This window comes from Rhinolophus sinicus, chromosome 2 (assembly GCF_057876585.1).
Source record: "Rhinolophus sinicus isolate RSI-liver-muscle chromosome 2, RSI-T2T, whole genome shotgun sequence".
In the NCBI taxonomy this organism is placed as follows: Eukaryota; Metazoa; Chordata; class Mammalia; order Chiroptera; family Rhinolophidae; genus Rhinolophus; species Rhinolophus sinicus.
This window is the reverse complement of record NC_142502.1, coordinates 1,262,060-1,282,268: the sequence shown is the minus strand read 5'-3', so window position 1 is coordinate 1,282,268 and position 20,209 is coordinate 1,262,060.

Here is a 20,209-nt window from a genome sequence, read left to right as displayed (position 1 = left end):
CATTGAACCGTGTCTAGGAAGATTCATCCTGACAGGAAATGAGGGCAGAACGGCGGGCGTGGGTGTCACCTGCGTCCGCATGAGGTGACGCGTGTGGAAGAGCCTGCGCACAGAGGAGTGACGACCCACGGAGGCGTCTCAGGTGCACATTGGCCTTGCACTCAGGTTAACAACCAGGGTTCTTTTTTGAGAGCAGCCTGTGGGTATCGGGTGATAAGGTTTCGTTGTGAATCTGGGTCTGTATATGAAAAGCCAGTCCAACGATGGTTCATTCTGCGTTGTCCTGGGGCGACACATGAGACGCGGGTGTGCAGCCGCCCTCGTCCTCCCGCCTGTGCTCTCAGCCCTCCATGCGTGACTAGTTCGCTTCACGTGAGGTGATACAGGTTCCAGGGGTCAGGGAGGGCACACCTGTGATGTCACTCCTGAGAGAGGGACTCAGCGTGGAAGTGACCTTCCCTGCATGTCACAGTCACGCAGAAGGAAAAGTGGACACCATGCCCAGACTTTAGTCTTCTCTGTCTCTAGAAGCAGGCTGATCGAACAATGAAAAAAACGGTTTTCCCTCCTTTTAAAATCTCCCTATCTACACGTCTGCAAACAGCTTACGTTCATCAGGTGATGGGTCCATACGCTTGATAACTAAGGGTAGCTAAACCAGTATGTCTTCCCCTAGGTCCTCCTAAAATCTGACATTTGTAATCTTGTAGTTACAGTTTAAAAACGAGAGGCTGGTGCCACTGACGGGGCCTCGGCACTTATGCCCATGGTTGCATGCGTTCTGTAACGTGCAGACAGCTCCCAGGGGTTTGCTTCTTGTTGTTTGCTTTTGGTTTGTGTTTTCATACCACAAGATGCTAAGTGACCTGCTGATTTAGTCATGTATCTAATCCCCAAAGAAAACTCTCAAAGGGTTGGCACATAGTGCAGTTAGGGCATGGGACAGAATTAGGGACAAAGACCCTCAGACTCCCCAGAACCCACCCGGAAGGGGCCTCCTGCGGTGACAATTTCCAGGAGGCAGGCACTGCTCTGCTCCTCTGTGGCGGCCTGTCTGTTAGTCACGGCCCCAGGAGCAGGCAGGTGGGAAGAGGCTCGGAGGCAGGAGTCCAGGTCTCTTAGACGTGTGTAATCTGTGTAATCACTCGGGGCTGCAGGAGGAAGAAGCCAGAGGGTTCAGAAACGCAGTGTTTGCATCTCCGCTGCACAAGCCTTCTAATGCCCTGGAATTCCAGGCCTGAGGTGCCTCAGCGCCTGCCCGCGGGGCTGCTTGTGGGCAGACGGCCTTCCTGGTACTGATATCTGGGTCGCCTGGGCAGAACTCAGCAGGCCTCGCGGACTCCTGTTTATTCAGCAGAAGCTCTGTCTGTATGGTGTTGACCCCTGAGCTTCCCGCCGGTGGTCTGGTGGTGGAAAGGGCCCCAGAGCACGCTCCTGCTTTCAGGTTGGGTCCAGCCGGGCTGTGGGTTGACTTGTGTGAGCTTTGTGTTTCCAGCTGTTGTTTGATGAACAGACCTTTCAGATTGTCTCTTGTCCTTGAATTAAACATTCACCCATGACTGACTGGCCAGCACTGCTGGGTGCCACCCAGACTCAGAGAGTTCAGCCACCAACTCATGTGATTGTGTGTCTCTGACCCCAGACGGCAGCACGGACTTGTGCCCTGTGAGGTGGCATTCGCAGGGTCCGGGGCTTAGGGCGTGCACACCTGTGGGGTCATCATTCAGCCTGACACGTGGGTAAAGTATTTCTTTGGCATTGAAGCTATGGTTTGCGCAGCTGAAAGTGCCCTGTCACAAACCTTCTATGTTGATTTTTTCATGGTCCCTCAGCCACAACCATTCTAACAGACAAATCACCAGCTTGCTGAGTACCTGGAGTCAAGCTGCAGGGTCCTTATGGGGCAAGTCACCTACTACAGGTGTGTCATTTCGTGCATAGTGAGTGACAGTCGTTCAGAGGGAATGAGAGTCAAGTGAAGGAGCCACAAATCATTGCCTGTGGTCGCATGTGCACCGGATGACCTTCTGTGCACAGTAGGTCCGCGGAGCACAAAGTGAGCTCATAATGACAGCCAGCTGGTGCCCCAGCCTGTTTTCTTTGGGAATCCCCAAGGGCACTCAGCGTGAGGCCACCAGGAGTGGTCCTGGGACCTGTGGGTGTATAAATACACCATGTCTGCACTGGATGGTGCTGGCTCTTGAGCTTTTCCCGGTTATTTTTAATTAGCAGACAGACCAGCAGTGATGTCTGACGCAGGGTTGGGCTGAGGCCCCATGTGCAATAGACCAATAGAAGGTGGCCCGACCCTTCCTGCTTCTTGCTCTGGACCCCAGGCTGCCCGTGCTGGCTCCCCACTCCGTGTCCGGTCACATCTCTAAGGATTGCTGCAGACGTTGAGAAGCACGGTGTGGGGATCTTACACAACCTGTGCTGTGGCCCGAGCTGGCCGGGCCCTGAGCTCCCCACAGGCGGGTGCAGCCTTGGTTCCTTCTGAGTGTGCTCCCAGAAGTGGGAGCACTTCGCCCATGCGTCAGGTGCCTCCCCTCATCTCTTAGGCTTCCCAGGGCCCCTCCACAGGACCATTTGGCCTTTGGGGGGGTTTCCCTTGTGGCGCCCTGCACACCAGGCCCCTGCCATCTCCTGGATGCTGCCTGACAGGGCTTAGGCCCAGCAAATGTCTCCATCTGCCCCCGTTCTGACTGCCACCCTGCTGGCCAGGCAGTCTTCCTGCTGTCACTTTATGTTCTGCTTGGTGTGGTCACCACACCCCACCCTTGATGGTGAACTGGGCACAGCGTCACTTTCATCATTGTGGCCCCCGGGCCTGGTGCCTGGGTCCTGGGAAGCATTCAGTGACAGTGGCATCTCCTCCGTGGAGTTTTTCTCATTTTCTCATTCCCTATTCTGCACCCCCCAGCCCCATTATAAGTGACCACTCCCTTCCCTGAGATTTTAGGACACTTTATGTGTCTCACTTCCAACTGGCCCGACAGCACATGATGTGACCAACTGCCACATGCATCCCACCCCCGTGAAGTGCCTGAGGGCGGAAGTCTGTCGTCATCTCATCCCCGCGGGACCGAGAGCCACTCTTGGCACACAGCAGACACTCGGTGGATGTTTCCAGGACAGACAGGGAAGGGTGAACAGAAGCACAGTGGGTGTTCTCATCAGGGTTAAGTGAAGGTTGTTTGATACTCAGGCTACATTCTGTGTGTGTGCGTGTGTGAGCATGTGAGCGGAAGTATGCCGATGCGTACTGTTAGGTCTCAGGCTGCATTCTGCGTGCGTGTGTGAGCATGTGAGCGGACGTATGCCTATGTGTACCGTTAGGTCTCAGAACAAAATCCATATTAGTGCACTAAATACTCACAAAGGAAATCTGGTGTTACGACAGAATGGTATGGCTTTCTGACCTGGAGTCCCTAAGCTCTTCGCTAATGGGGACACAAAACGTGCACACTTCCGGTCACAGTGGCTCTCCTGTGTTCAGATTCCACACTTCTCTGCCTCAGAGAAGGAGTCTGCAGCCAACTTCAGGGTCACTTGATTCCTCCAAGGCCACGTGTGAAGGCCATGTCCACAAAGCTGGCAGGGCTGTCTGATGAGCCGTGATGACACGTGGGACAAAGTTCTGGAAGGACACCACTGTGAGGCAGGCAGTGAACTCTGTCTGACGAACCAGGTTGTGTGCTGGCAATTAGCAGGTGTGGACACGCTCTGGGGGCAGGAGCTGTCCTGGTCGCTCCTGGGGTTTTCCCCGTGGGGACCCTGCCAGGCTGGTCATGCAGAAACAGCACCTTGCAGTCAGGTGACAGGGAAACTTTAGGTGAAAGAGGCTGAATGAACTGGGGTGGGCACCAACCAGGCAGGGGACATCTGCCCTGGACCCTGTGACCCGTGTCCGCTTACTTTAATATCTAGGAGCCTATGACCAGATCTTACTGAACCTGCTTTACAAACGAGAAGGATACCCTTATGTCACTTGTCTGATGTCACACAGCAGTGAGTCCTGCAGTGGGACCACGGCCAGGTGTCCCTGGCCCTCCCCTTGTCTTTCTGACGTTTGGCTGCGGTCGTCGGTTCCAGCACATGGGAGCCGGTCCCAGTCGAGTGGGCCGGCCACCCTGCCAACCTACACTGATGGCCGCCATCACCTAGGATGGCCTTCCCTCAGGGGAAGGTCAGCGTATTGGAGGATGGAGGGACCTGCCACGTCGTGCCCAGCCACAATCTCCAGGGAAAGCACCGTGTGGGTTTCTGGGTGATTGGCCAAATATTTGCTTCTAAGGACAAGAAGTGATGGCAAGACGAGCTTGGACACTGAGATAGCGGCACTGAAGGGACATTTAAGTGGTTTTGTGTGGGCAAGACGTCAGAGTATTGACAATATCAAGCATATGCCCGCCCACAAACCAGAGTCGCTGTGGGTAACACGCCCAAATTCAAGTCGGTGTTAAACGATGGCCACTGGTTCCCCTGAGGACCTGATGGGTGACACCCACTGGAGGGTTGATCCGTGACGCAAATAGTGAAATAGGAAGGCCCTGAAAGCACCAGGCCACCGGGAAGGCAGGGACCAAGCGTGTTGCCAGGGAGACTTGGGGAAGTCACTGCCGTGGGCCCCCACGTCCTCCTCTGAGATGGGCACCCTCTCACTCTGCAGGAGCGATGATTGGCACAGCGTGTTGGGCAGATGGCAGAGGGCCCCCTGGAGGGTCTCCCTGCCTGGACTTGACCTTCTCAGGAAGAACCAATCACAGTGGACGAGGGGCGAGCAAGGACCCAGTGTTGGGGCGAAGGGCTGGGAGGAAGTGACGTGAGCGAAACACCACCGCTCGCAGCCATCCGCCCGGGGTCGTCCACGGTGCGGTCAGCGGCTGTGCCTGGCCGTCCTGGGGAAGGAGGTGCATCTCCTTATGTGCCACAGTGTTGTCCCCGGCCGTGACGCAAAGCCCTGGCCAGGGCTCCCTGTCTCCCATGTGAGGACACCGCACTGCTGAAGTTAGAAGAAGCTCCACTACCTTGAGCGTTTTAAATAAAAGTTTTGCCTTTCCTTCCTCCGTCCTCTTCAGCAGCAGACCTTAACCGATTAGCTGGGAAAATAGCCAGGAGGAGACGGCGGTTTGCGGGGTGTTGGGCCCATGGCCTCTGCTAGACGTGTCTGCCAGACCTGAGCTGTCAGTCAGGGGTGGAGAAATGCTTCTCCAAGTCTGAAACCACTCACAGATGGTGGGGTGTCCGTCACAAACACCCACAGCGAGTCAGGTTTGGAAGAGGCCTTCACGCTGCACGTCGCAGACGTGGCCCGGGGCTCCGTGCGGGCCCTGGGAGGACATTTCCTGAGAAGAAGGACCCCCTGCTTTGGCGACAGGCAGTTGTATCTCTTTAAAGACGCAGGGCCAGCCCAGGGCACCGTGGGAACCCACCAAGCAGCACTCGGCAACGTGGACGAAAAGATGAGTGAATCAGTGAAGCATGGCTTGTATTTCCCTTAAAATAAATATATGTTAAAAATTAGAGGGAAATGCGGTTGCCCAAATGCATTTGGGGTTTTAATCAAACCGAAGTTATATGAAAAGCAGCCCCAAAAGCTGAAGACCCAGGGGCCACGGGGGCAGGGGCTGGACGGTCTGCGTCAGCATGAAGCCCGAGGTGAGGGGGTGGGCCCAGGTCTGTGCTCGGCCACCGTGGGGCCTCGTCCCTGACTCCCAGGCGGGCGACAGATGGTATTGATGAGTGACGCTCTGTTTGACACAACTGAAGAAAGTTTATAAAACTAAATCTGGAATAAACATACTCATAATAAAAGTGGGCGTTTTTATTTCCAATGTTTTCCTATTCAGAGAGGCCGAAAATAACCCTCATGTGACATGGGGATGACACGTTCCCTGCAGAGACAAGGTGAGTAGCTGACAGATGCTCTGTTTATAAATAAATCCACCACCTTGAATCTGGGCCCAGTTCTATCGGTACAAGCAGACAGATTGGCTCAGAGATAATGAGGGAAGGTGCCCACTGTGGACCACACGTGTCTGCCCTGGACCCTAGAGCAGAGGGGTGGGAAGTGGCGCATTTCACTGGCCCCGGGGGTGGGTGGGGGCAGCGTCTGCCGCTCTGGCACAGCCCTCAGGAGAGCGAGACTCTTCTCTTGACTCATGTCTGCGGAGATAAGAACCTGTCTGGAAAGGAATGTAAACCCACCTCCCAGCTGGCAGGAGTAGCTCTGAGGGTCCAGCCGCAGACCCGGGAAGCAGAGCAGCCATGGTGCAAGCGGCTGATGAGATACGCAGAGGGCGTTGGCTGAGGCGGCGAGGTGGGCATGCCAGGCAGGTGTGCCAGGCCAGGTGTGCCAGGCCAGGTGTGCCAGGCAGGTGTGCCAGGCCAGGTGTGCCAGGCAGGTGTGCCAGGCCAGGTGTGTGGTGCGTCTCACACAACCCTCAGGCCAGCTCTTCCTCCCAGGAAATCCACAGGCACAAACAGCTCCAGGCCGTCCAGCTTAGAAACTGTCTCCCATTCAGCAGTGGAGGAGCTCTGGGCCTCTCATGCTGCCTGGGAGGCAGCGCTGTGTTTGCACACGTGTGTGAGCGTGGAAGCCAGGGCACATGAGCTCCGGGTGGTGCCCGGGCTGTAACAGCAGCCCCTCAGAAACCAGCAGGAGCCTTGCTTTCAGGTTAGGAAGGATTCCAAAGGCGGCTGGGCTGGGGGTTGTGTGTGTGGCAGCTCTGAGCGTTTGCTGGCAGCCCCTGGCCCTTGGTCAGAGGTCCTGCGGGCCCTCCTGGGGCCTGGGCAGGCTGCTGGCGCTCCCCAGACCTGGCTGAATCACAGCTGCTGGGGGGCACGCCCAACCCCACAGCCTCCTTCCTCTTCTCGGAGGGGGAGGCCCGAGAAAAGGAACTCTGGTTTAACACCAGGTGAACCGTCTGCAGGTCTGCTTTCGTCTCCTGCTTGCCTTTGATTCCCAGAATCCCAGAGTCGTCCCTCAGGCACACACACAATTAGGCCAAAGCAAGAGGACGAGGGGCTCAGAGGGGACCGTCCCCCTTGCTCCTGAAGAGACCAGCTTTATTTGCATTGTTATGGCTGCTGGAACGTTTTATGCCCGACCTTGCCACTTTGGAGAGCAGGGCAGCCTCAGGCTTTCCTGTCCAGGGTTCACTGTCACGTGTATTTGTTAGGAGGATAGGCCTGCAGACACTCTTGGGCCGACCGCGGACGTATGGCCGCACCCACGAGGTCAGGGCGGCTGAGTGGCTGAAGCCCAGGGCTTCTCCTCGTCTGTGTCTGGGGGCCCTAGGGCCCCTCTGTCCCCCCCCAGCACATCAGGGAGGGTTCCAGCCTGATTTAAATGGACTTTCAAAGGTGCCCAGTCCCAGTTGGAACTCAGTACCTCATGTAACAGATCCGTGTTCCTTAATGTCTCTCCTTTAATTTACAAATGCTTCGTGAGTGGCCTGTTGCGGGCTGAGGATGGCGAGACAGGAAGAACGCCACCCTGCCCTCCGAGTGAATATCTGGCGCCCCCTTTTCTGTTCTCAGGGGCTCACAGTGCAGTGGGCAGCTGTGGCGGCCAGAGGGGCTGATGGGCAGGGTGGGCAGGACACGGGTGTGGGGTGGGGTGGGAGGGAGCCTGGCTGGTCTGTCTCATTGCACATTCGGGACCGGCCGAGTGGGCTTTCCCTCCGGTTGGTGCTGGCCCTGCTGTGACCCAGCAGAGAGGCTAGGGCTTGTGGGTCACACTCCCCGGGGGGGTGTCTTCACAGCCTAGGTCCCTGGGGAGGGGAGGGGGGAGCCCATGCCCCACCTCTGCCCTAGGGACAACCCGGCTCTCTCTGTTGCATTTGTTTACATTTCTGGGTGAGATTTCTTTTGAAGAAAGGAATCTGAATTTGTGGCTAAGAAAAGTCTGGAAACCCCTACTTTAGGTCTAGAAGCTGCTGTGTACTTACTGCGCTAAAATAAACGCTGTTTGCCGCCTGTGTGTTTCAGATCCACACACATCAGCCGACTTCTCCGTTCTCTGTGACAGCTGCTGGCCTCCCAGGAGGACAGTCATTCCTGAGGGCCTCCAGGCCTGCCCACCCCTGGGGTAGCAGGTGACCCATGCTAGCTGCTGCAGGAGAACAGTGTGGTCTCAGGGACACTGCCCAGGAAGTGACTTTGAGTTGAGAAACCCAAACCTTGAAAGCCAGTACAAATCTAAAATATATCATAGACAGAAAATGCACAAAGCACACACAGAGATAAGTAAAACCCTGGTAAATTCAAGTAACTTTTTAAAAGCATCCTTCATATACAGGTTTGGTTGGAGACACAAATGAAAAACAGTTTTGGTCTCTGTCCTTGAAATAAGATAGAGTGAAACAATATTCTTTAAAATAGTTTAATCTCCTCTAATAGCATCAGTAAGTATGTCCTGGGTACATCTAGACAGTAACCTGTTGCCAAGGACTGTGGTACAGGACATTCTTTCGGTGGAGGTTTCTTCATTGGGCATCCCTGGGCCACCCGCCACCCGTCACCTGGGGCTGCATGGCAGTGCGTAGGCTGGTGGTTCTGGGGCCTCACCAGGCTCCACGGTGACTGCAGAGCATGTGTTGGTCTGCAAATCCCCGGCCACTTGACCTTGGCGGGTGGCGTCTTTCACCCTGGCTCCCACAGACCCCAGAACCACAGGCTGGCAATTCTGGACACCCCTTACTGTTACCCTCTGTACCCCTGTGGGGGTTTCCTGAGGTCACCTCCCAAGTTAACCACTTTCCCCCAAACCCTGTTTCTGGGTTGGGTACTAGGGACCCAAACTAAGACATAGGTGTGGAAAGGCGTGTAAACGTGGAGCTCTCTGCTGTTTGTAGAACTGGACTAGCAGGGTAACATGCAGTGCAAGGGGCAGCTTCTGCCCAGACCCAGTGGGGGACCACGCCTGGCAGAGGCCACCTCCGGGGCACTGCTGTGGAGAGAGAGAGAGATGCCCGGCCTTCAAAGTGAGGTTTGAATGCACGTTGAGGTGGCCGGGCTCCTGTAAGGGGCATCTCAGCCTGGATGAAATGCCAGTGCTGTCAGCAGCATGAGGATTTGGGGGTGAGAGGAGTCCTCAGGTGCATCCGAGACCTCTCACCTGACATTCGGGACCCGAAGGAGGAAGGACAGTGGGAGGTGTCCTCGCCTCTCTGCTGACCTAGCTGGCCTTTATTCCCCAAGCTGGAGGGTCAAACCCACGGACATGCATCTGGAGGGGGAAGGCCCGAGTGCTTATGGGTCAGCTAGAGGACTCATGTGTTTTGTCATTTCAACAGCCTTCTCCCAAGACTGCGGTCAGAGCCAGTATCAGGGATAGGGGTGGGGCCAATCCAGGGAGCACCCCTCCAGGCTGTCTCACCCCCCAACCCCCCAACCAGGCCAGCCAGGCTTCTGTGCCTTGGGGCCTGGATTAAAGGCTGTTGACAGTCTCTCTCTCTCTCTCTCTCTCTCTCTTTTTCTAAGTGAACTTGTTTCTGACGACAAAAGTGAAACCTGTTTACTTGGAAAAGAGAACTTAGGAGAATGCCATAGGGAGGAGGAGGGGAGGGAGGAGGGACACCTGTAGTCTTGACACCTGAAATATAAAATTTGAGTCCACTTCCTACCACAGGCACGTGCACACAGACAGGCACGCACGTGAGTGCACCAGAGCGGCAGTGCACACACATGTCTTGCGGTCGGACAGGCCAAGCCGAAGCCTCTGAGTAAAGTGTCCTTTCTTGGGTTCAGATGCTTGATCTGAAGATGGGTGATGGTGAAGCCTTACTGGGGGTGAGAGGAGACAAGCAGCGAGGTTCTTTTCAGGGTGAGAAGTGAAGAGGAAGGGGCGAACTGAGGCTGTTTTAGGGTCTGGCTTTCATCACGTGTTGGGAGCAAGAGTGACAGGGTCCCTTCCCCAGTGTTGCTTTTGGAACTGAGTTTAGTGTGTCCTGTGTGTGTGCGTGCATGTGTGTGCCTGTGTATGTGTGCCTGTGTGTGTGCACGTGTGTCTCTGTGTTTGTGCGTATGCACGTGTGCAGGTGTGCCGGTGTGCACGTGTGTGCCTGTGTGTGCCTGCGTGCGCACATGTGTGTGCATGTCTGTGCCTGTGTGCACATGTGTGTGCATGCATGTGACTATATGTGCACGTGTGTCTCTGTGTGCCTGCATGCACGTGTGTGCCAGTGTGTGCACATGTGTCTCTGTGTTTGTGCGTATGCACATGTGCTGGTGTGCTGGTGTGCACGTGTGTGCCTGCATATATGTATGCACGTGTGTGTGCATGCCTGTGCCTGTGTGCACATGTGCACACGTGTGTGTGACTGTATGTGTATGCATGTGTCTCTGTGTGCCTGCATGCACATATGTGCCGGTGTGTGTGTGTGTGTGCGTGCGTATGTGCGTGTATGTGTGGTCAGCTCCCCCATGGGGCGTGTCCAGGTGACCTGAGGACGTGTGCAGGCAGGGCCAGCTCTGCCCTGCGTCCTGCGGGCACCATCGGGAAATTAGGCCACGACAGAATCTGCCCCATTTGTGATCCTCCTCAATTATTGCAGACTCTGGTTTGGGGCCAAACTCGGGCTTTTTTGATGTGTCGTGTTTGTTCATGGAGGCAGATCCCAAGGCTGTGCTTTTGAGAGAAAAGGAAGAAAAGGCCATGGACAGGCGTCCTCGACATCAGACAGCTTTGCCGTTTCGTGGGTTAGATGCAGATGAGTGAAGACGGGACGTGTGGCTGGGAGTGGACCTGCCGTGTCCAACCCTTCAGGGCCAAGTTCCTGTCAGGAACCGTGCGAGGCTGCCCGCCCCCCCGAGTGCTGTCAGAACCTGTAGTTGTGGCCAGGCCGAGATACAGATCGGCAGTCCCTGGGAGACGTGTGCCGTCTGAGGGTCCCACCGTGCCTTCCACGCGTGTGTCTGTGGGACAACAGAGTTCCCCGTGGGCCCCGGTGCAGCTGCTCCGGGGCCACCGCTGAAGCCCGTCCCAAGGAGTTGCACAGAATTTAGATTTTTCATTTGGGAGCTGACTGGATATTGTGTTCTTTGCATGGCCCTAGTTTGTGGTATTTTAGTTCAGAACGCTTTTTTAGTTTTTTACAAACATTAAGCATTTCAGATAGAAAGGAGCGCCTCTCTAAGCATAGGAGGCCACGACTCTGTCACAGTTCTTCCTGCTGCTGGTCAGAGGTCCTCAGAGTGGGCCAGAGACACCTACCTGGGGACCACCGGGGTGCTCGCCAAGCTGTGGAATCCTAGCTCCCTGCCCACTCTTCACCGGCCCCAGAGTCGTGGGGGCTGCAGCCTCTTTCCCAGGTTTCCCAGGTGATGGGCCCAGGAAGTGGCAGAGCTGCTGTCCAAAGGGTGCGTTTTAGGGGTAGCTCTGTACCTGAGGAAGGAAGACAGTGTGGGGCCCAGAACGCCTGACTCCTTGAGAATTATCATCGATTCATTTATTAATTCAAAAAAAATATACCCCTGTGCGACACCGTTTGGGGCATGGAGTGGTGGCAGAATTCTCAGGTGACCCCCTGAGCTCACCCTTGGGGGCCCCTCTGCTTGGTGTGGGCAGAACCTGCAAATAGGATGAACAGCTCTCTCGTGAGCAGGTCCCTGATCAGTGACTCAGTCAAAAGGGAAAATATGGTGGGTGGGCCTGACCTGATCAGACGAACGCTTAAAAGAGGGTCTGGAGCTTGGAGGTGAGACATTGGGAAGACCCTGTTCCTTGCCTTGGGGGAGGTGAGTGTCCACCCTGTGAACCGCCTGTGGGGGCCCCCAGGAGCTGAGCAGTTGCCGGCTGACGGCCAGCCAGAAAGAGGGACTCAGTCCTACAACTCAAGGACCGAATTCTGCCAGCCCTTGGGGGTGGGGGGGCCTGTAGACGAGTCTCGAGTCTTTAGGGGACCGCGTGGGTGTGTGTGTCACCTTAGCCTAGCGGCGTTGGGCTCCTCACGTCACAGCAGGAGCCAGAGCTGGTGGGGCGGGGACAGAGCCCTCACAGCTCCGTGGGCACGTCCTGGGTGGAGGGGGAGCCTGTGGCCCCCCAGCCTGTCCCTTCCGTCCTCACAGCCCGCTTCTGGGGCTGGCCGTCCAGGAGGCTCCCCAGTCTGCTGAGGCCCCGTTTTCCTCCCCTCCTTCATTTCTCTCCCCGGCACCCCCACATTCAGGTCAGCACTGCGACCTTCACACGGGGTGTGGGCCTCTAATTGCAAACCTGCCAGGGAGCTCAGTGGCTACACGCACCGAATGCAGACCAGTCTGCCTTGGCAGGAGGTGGCTGTCCCCACAATACCTATGTGGAAGTCCTAGCCCCATCCCTGATTTGGAAAAAGGGCTGTTTCGGGTGGAATTAGATTAGACGAGGTCATGAAGGGGGAGTGTGGGCCATAGTCCTTGTGTGATAAAGGGTCACAGAGACACCCACCCAGAGAGACACCCTGTGAACCTGGAGCGGAGAGGAAGGGGGTGCTCTGTATGCCAAGGGTGCTGGGCAGCCAGCAGGGCCCGCAGCCGGGCACGGATGCCCTGGGATGTCCTTAGAAGTTTCCAGCTCCGCCGCACCTGGCTCTGGTCCTGCGCCACCTGGACTGGAAGGTGCCAGCTCGGTCGCAGCTTGCTGCTCACCCACTGCAATGCCGTTATCCCCACGTGTGGCACCTTGAATCATTCTCCATGGCCTCCGATTGTGGTCAGTGATGGGCCCTCACACCAGCCTCTGGACCTTCCTTTTTCTTGTTCTCCGTCTGCCCAGATCTTACGCCCTGAACGACCCACCTGCCCATGTGTGAAGTCTGACCCAAGCCCTCCAGGCGGTGTCTCCCCTCCTTCCATCAAGACTTTGCACCTCCTCGGGCTCCAGTCTAATTCCGCAGTTGTTGCTGTGCTTCCTTCTTTTCCTGTCCTTACCCCTCAGCCCCCGTCGCACCATCCAGCAAGCACACACAGGCCTTGCGCAGCTGACAGGCGTGCTAGGTGCTGGCACAGGGATGACGGGATGTGGTCCTGCCCTCGGGGCCTGTAGTCTGTGTGCCCAGGCTTGACCGAGGTGACCGAGCCAGGCACAGCAGCTGTGACACAGAACAGAGCGGGCCGCTCCAGCCGCTCCGTCGGCAGTCCCCAGGGGGCCTTCTCCTAGCTCCCAGCTCAGTGCCCACTCTGCTCCCACTTTGGGGGGCTAGTGCATGTGTCAGTGTGTGTGGTGGTAAAGCCCAGAGCAGCCGGAGCCTGTGGTGTCGGCACCAGCTGGAAGGCAGGATGCCCTGGAGTGTGTCCCAGGACAGGAGTGTCACCAGTCGGGAGGTTCACAGCCAGCACACTGCACTGGGGATGGCCGTTCCCAGGAGGCCTGCACAGGGTGTGGGGAATCGGGACCTCACCCGCCCAGGTTGGCAGCCTGGGGAGGGAGCGAGCGCTAAGCTCTGCAGAGACCAGGACGGAACCCGCTCCGCCTCTGGCCGGTGTCGCCTCGGGCAAGGGCCACGTGAGTTTGCTGGGGCTGAGGTCACGAGGTGCCTGCGCTGAACAGCAGACTCAGTCGCAGGAGGATGTTCTAGGCTTCAGGTCTCATCCTCGCTCAGCTTGTGGCAGCCTCACGCCCACCGCGTGGCCTGTCCCTGGGTGGCATGCCCGACTCCCCGTCTGTATAAAGCAGTCACATGGGACTGGGCCACCCAGGGCCTCGTTGCCTTGATCACGTCTTCCCAGGTCCGGTCTCCACATAAGGCCCCATTCTGAGCACTGCACTGGCGGTCAGACTGCAGCGCATCTTTTTTGTGGGGACACCACTCAGTCCACAATACCCTTTGACCTTCTGCTTCCTGCTCTGAAAAGAGAAGAGGTAACAGTCTGACTCAGAGATTGTGATAAGCATGTAAGTGGATCATGGACATAAAAGACTGCGTTGCATGATGAGCTCCAGGCATATTAGCTGCCTCTTGGGGACGTGCTCAGATCAGCTGGTGCTTGTTAGCATGGAGCTTCTGAGGCCACACGGCTGATTTTCTACTGCGGGGACCAGAGCCTCCTCAAGCCCGGAGCAGAAACGGACTCGGAGAAACTCTTTGACAATTGTACTCTCAGCAACCTCCTCAGGAGACTTCTGTTTAAGAAAGTCTTGACAATCTGACTATTCCAGACAGAACAGTCATGGAACTAAAACTTGAACCACGGTCTAGGACTTGTATATAAAGATAAACAGAATGGAGGGAACAAATGTGTCATCAGGCCGAAATGAATATATCGAAAAAATGGAGACGCACGACTGGCCAGGAAAGGTAAACAGACATTCTTTTATAAATGACACACTTAAAGGGCCTTCAAACACAGCTTGCAGAGCGTCTGCATGGGAAAATTTCCGAGTGATTTTTTCCAGCCCTGGATATTTCCTGTTAAATAAAAACCCTGGGTGTGCAAACAAAAGGCGTTGGAGCTGGTGACTGCTCTCCGTCTTCCTGGAGGGGACTTCCGATGGCGTGAGGTCAAGCCAGCCAGGAGGACAGGGCTCAGTGTGGACGGCAGACCACAGATACAACCCTGCGATGCCTCGACTGCAGGCCGCCCCGCATAGCTTGGGACTCCCGGCCTTTGTCTGTGTCAATGACCGGGCCACCGGAACATGCCTCAGCACAGAAGTATTCTTCCTGCCCTGTCAGTACATGCAGCCGTCTTGCACGTCGCACACGTGTGTTGTGGTTACGTGTACCCAGATCCATCATCACACACAAGCTCCGTGATTTTCCAGCAGCAGAAATGAATATGCTAATTCGTCCCTGCTTCCCCATCTATGTCTCTCGTGATCAGCAAGATGCGTTTTCCAGGTGACTGACTGGGGTCAGAAGTGTCAGCTGGGGAACAGGGACTCGGCCCGCCCTGCAATGCATTCAAGATGTTACAGGAAATGAGTAAGTGCTGAGTCGCCTGCTCAGAACACTGGTCCTCAGTTTTACACTTTAACCCAGGAATAGACGACAAACTTTCTGCAGAGTGCCGTGTTGTGGATTCCCAGGGAGAGGAAAGAAAACCCCCAAACCCTCAGCCTGTGAATCCCTTTCTCTATAATAAACCAAGGCAGGCTTGGTATTTCCAGTTCTCTCACTGTCGGCCACCTTTCGGTTCATGTTACAGCCAAGTGACCAGACATCTATGAGTCCTCCTGACTCCCTGAGCTGCAGCATTTGACACAGAATCCCTGCTTAGTGGGCCACAGGCGTGCGTTTGGCCTGATCTGATATTGGGTTCTCCCCACCATTATCCCACGTGCTCCCTGGGTATCTGTCTGTGTAAGTAGGAAACACAGGGAAGGAGGAGGGTGGAAGGGAGGGGAAGAGAGAGAGAGAGAGAGAGAGAGAGAGAGAGAGAGAGAGTCACTCACACAGTTATAAAGCCTGAGAAGCCCAAAGGTCTGCAGGCTGCAAGGTGGAGACCGAGGGGAGCCCATGTTTCAGTTTGAGTCTGAGGCAGGAAAAGACTCAGGGCCGTCAGCAGGTGGAGTTCCCGCTTGCCGGAGGGGTGTCACCCTTTTGTGCTGTTCAGACCTTCAGCTGACTAGACAGGGCCCCCCGCTTTAGGAGGGCACGCTTGCTGCTTTACACATTAGTCTCATCCAGTTACACTCTCACAGATACACCCAGAAGAATGTCTGACCAAATATCCGGGCTTCCCGTGATCCAGTCAAGTTTACTCGGAAGATTAACCATCATAGTGACCTCAGCCAGCCTTTTGGCTTCAGATACCGCTGGATGTGAAAGCTCCCGACTTTGTATTGCTAGCCCAGACCTCACTCAGCTCTGAATTACAAACTCGTGTGTTCTCCCGGCATGTCTGACAGACACACTGAACCCAACCCGTGCTCTCCTCACCCCACATGCTGCTCCTCGCATGGGCCAACCCACCTCGTCAGTGGGCAGCTGCGTCGTCAGTGGGCAGCTGCGTCGTCAGTGGGCAGCTGCGTCGTCAGTGGGCAGCTCCGTCGTCAGTGGGCAGCTCCGTCGTCAGTGGCAGCTCCGTCGTCAGTGGGCAGCTCCGTCGTCAGTGGGCAGCTCCGTCGTCAGTGGCAGCTCCGTCGTCAGTGGCAGCTCCGTCGTCAGTGGGCAGCTCCGTCGTCAGTGGGCAGCTCCGTCGTCAGTGGCAGCTCCGTCGTCAGTGGCAGCTCCGTCGTCAGTGGGCAGCTCCGTCGTCAGTGGGCAGCTCCGTCGTCAGTGGCAGCTCCGTCGTCAGTGGCAGCTCCGTCGTCAGTGGGCAGCTCCGTCGTCAGTGGGCAGCTCCGTCGTCAGTGGGCAGCTCCGTCGTCAGTGGGCAGCTCCGTCCTTCCCGTTGCTTAGGTCACAACCCTTAGATTTACCCATGATTCCTTGCTTTGTCTTACATCCCACAGCCCATCAATTAGGCGATTCCCTTGGCTTTGCCTTCAAACTGTATCCAGGCTCGAACCAGTTCTCACAGCTTCACTGCCATATCAGCCTGCGACACCATCAATTCTTGTCTGGAATATTGTAGTCCCGTCTCTGTCCACCAACTTTATTATCTACACAGCAAGGAGAGTGATCTGACGTAAAACGTAAGTCACAGAAGCTGAGTCCTGTGCTCAAAGCACGTTGGTGGCTTCAGTGCTGTTAGAATAAATCCAAAACCTCAGCATGGCCCACAAGAGCCTGGGGGGTCCGTGCACTGGCCACCAGTCACTGCTTCTTCTGTCACCGCCTTTCTGCAGGGTCCCTCAGCTGCAACGGCCACCTCACTGCTCTGCCACCAGGTGGGAAAATCCTGTGTCAGAGTCTCGGCCATTTCTGACCACCGAGCTGGAAAGCTCTTTCCCAGAATGTGCGAATGACTTATGCCTTCGCTGTCACTTTTAAGTACTTGTCAGATGTCACCTTCTACGTGAGGTCTTCTCCGCTGCCTACTCACCACGGCAACCTCTGACCCCTCTTCTGCTTTGCTTTCTCCCCCCATACGACTGGGGTGCAGGCTCCAAGGGGACACCCAGTCCTGGCCCTCGTGAAGGCTCGGCTAATATTTGTTGAGTGAATAAGTGAGTGCATACAGAAAACTCAAGTTCAATGTGATTTTGAGCGGTAGCAAAAGGGTCAGGGAAGAATACTCGTTTCACCTTGATGGCAGAAACATTTACCTGTGAACAGTCCAGTCAGCTGATAAAAGCGACTGGATTCTGCAGTGAGTAACTTGTACAAAATGATAAAATATAAGCGACATAGTTTTCATTGCTTAGAATCATTGCAAGAAGAACTTCAGGATCACTGCGTAGAAAATGTAATGATCAGAACCTGGTAATATAGGAGGGAGGATACAAGTGACAAAGCTGGAAGGTGGCAGGAAGGAAGGGAGGGGAGGAAGAGAGCACCGATCAGCTCGCCCCCTAGAGTTAGAAGTGGGGACCGATAAACCCCGTCTGTGGTGGAGGCGTCAAACAGAAATGATCAAAAATCGGGAAGTGGCAGTTGGAAGCGGGAAAGGCAGGGGCCACGCAAGTATGTTAAATTTCTTAGCTTTCATGTCAGTAGACAGCTGTGTATAGTTGATTTGTCAACTTGATTGATTCCCAGACGTCGTTCATACGCCTCCCCCAGTGAGTCCACCCGCAGAACGCATGTCCTCGCGTGAATGTATAGTACCGTACAGACGGATGGCAGCCGCCCAGGTCCCCGCTAGGAGGCTCGTCGGATACACTGGTCCGTTCAGGCGTTGGGTCTGTGGAATTACAAAAAGGAGGGGTATTTCTAGGTGCTGACACGGAAAGTTTTCAAAGGTCTGTGGTTAGGTAAAAGTCCTGGACAGTGTATACACTGTGCTCTCTTGAGTATAAAGACGCCTGAAAATAAGCATCTATATTTGTATCTGCCTGTATGCATGGAAAGAAACTCTGGAAAGACACATAAAGGACCATGAGGGGTGTTTACCTACCGGGCGGGAGCTGGCTTGACAGGCTCATGGGTCAGAGGGAGAGTTTCACTGTGTATCTCAAGCTGGCTTTTAACCCATGTTAATGTATTCTTATTCATGAAAAAAATTAGACAAAAATTAGTGGTATCTGCCTGTGAGTGGTATGTATGTATTAATTTGAATGACAAAAGCAGCCTTAAGCACCAAAAGCCAGAAATAGAAGGTCAGCCGGGCAGTGGGACCCTGGTGACGGGTCAGAGGCAGGACGCTGGCTTCCCATTTGGTGCCCCTTGGCACTTGTTGAAATTTTCTTAATCCATGCTGAGTAGTACTCTCATAATTTGGAAGAGTCCGAGTTGCAAAAGCACAGGCCGTCTGACGTGCCGTCTGTTTTCTGAGCCTCACAGCCCGTTCCCACCACCCAGAGCTTCGCTGAAGGACCCGCTGTGTGCGAGAGCCTTGACTCTGGCTTTCAGAGAGACATAGAGAAGGTTACATAGCCACGTGAGAGCTGCGCAGCCGGGGAGAGCCGAGTGGGGCTGCGTGTTCGCCTCAGAGCTCAGAGAACTGCGGGGTGGGGACTGTGTCAGACCAGACCCCCGTGGGGAGCCCAGGGTGACGGACACCCAGAACTTCTGCGTCCCGGGACCTTCAGAGGCAGGGGTGTCCTCACTTCACTCTCTGAAGGGTGAGGCCAGGGTGGGGGGTGGATTTGCTCAGAGTGAATCAAACTGGAACTAAGTGCTACATTTTTGGTTTTATACAATAGAAAAATTGTTCCTTATTTCCTCCAAGGAAAACACATTTGTGGCTGACTGCTTAGCACAACCTGCCGGCTCTCTCCGGGGTGAGGCCGTGTTTATAGTTGGGAAGGCGGAGGGGCCCTGCCTTCCTGTCCCCCGGGCGTCCCTGGGGGCCAGACGGTCACCCACGTGTTTCCTCAGAGGTGAGGTTCCAAGCCCCTCAGACACGAGGGTGGCTGCAGCCTGACTGCCACATGGCGTCTGTGACAGGACGGCTTCTTTAGACCCATGCGACAGCTTGCCTGGTGTGCAGCCTGTGGGGAGAGGTTCTTGGCAGCTTGTGCCCCCTTGGCCAGGTCACTGTCTCTGCTGTCCCTAACTGTCACTCGGCCCCTCCCATGCCTGACCTCCTCCTCACGCACGCTGCCCACTGACCCTCCTGGACTGCAGAGGCTGAGACAGCCCAAGATGCGTCCTCCATGTCACCAGATGACACTGAGCTGGCCTAGCCGGCATGTCTCGAGCCCGAGCCTGGATCTGAATCTCTGTGTGAGTTCAGCAAGCATTTTCTCATCCATAAAACAAGGACTGTCATTCACCTCATGAGTTTTTCTTTTAGGATAAAATAAATTTTGACGCAAATAACATGCTCAGAACAGGTGCTAGCACATCAGGCCGTCGACGTCGACAGTAGAGAAGCGGCAGGCGGGAGTGTCCGCTGTAGTGCGGCCGCTCATGCCCCACCTCAGTCTGTGACACAGATGACAGTCCTCCCTTCAGAGCCGGGGCCCCAGCAGAGGTGGCCCAGGATGCAGAAGACGCACTGGTGAAGCCTGGTCGGCAGCCAGCCTGTCTGACCGCAGGGCACTCGTGAAATAGCTATTGGTCAGGGCGGTGGGTGGTGTGAACAGGTGGCGTGGGGGTGAGGTGTGGGCAGAGAGTGGTCCCCTGCAGGGGCAGCAGGCTCCTCACACTGGGGAGCTGAGCAGGAGGGTGGCCCGAGTGTGCGTCCATCTCCGGCTGCTGGGCCTGCCTCAGTGTGTGGCTTCGAGCAGGGCCTGCTTGGAGCCACCAGCTTGTCCAGAACGGGTCCCTGAGGACCAGACTGTGAAACTGGCGGAAAACACACGACCCACCTCACTTGCTCTTAGTTACCGTGGTGAAGTGTGTTACTGCGTTTCCTCATCTGCCCAGGAAAGGGCTCCCCGCTTTCCCACGCTGAGGCTGCACTTCCTGGTCTTTGTGTCAAAAAGGAGGGGGACCCCCAGCCAGCTGAGGTGCGGGGACCACAGGGGGCGGCGGATGAGCCTGCGGGAGTGGTCTGGGTGCCCGGGCTCATTGCGAGGACGCTGGGCTCACACCGTGGGCCTCAGTCTCCCTACCCTTGGTGCTGTTCCTCCCAGACCTGCAAGCTCCCCGAGGTCCAGAAACTGTGAAACACTAAAGGGTTCGCAGAGAAGACTGACCATAATTACAGAACGAATCAAACGCGATCGTGAGCTGTTCTGTAGAGCACTGGCGCTTGTTGGGTACCGGACCCCAGAGCCAAGTCACTGTCCTCAAAC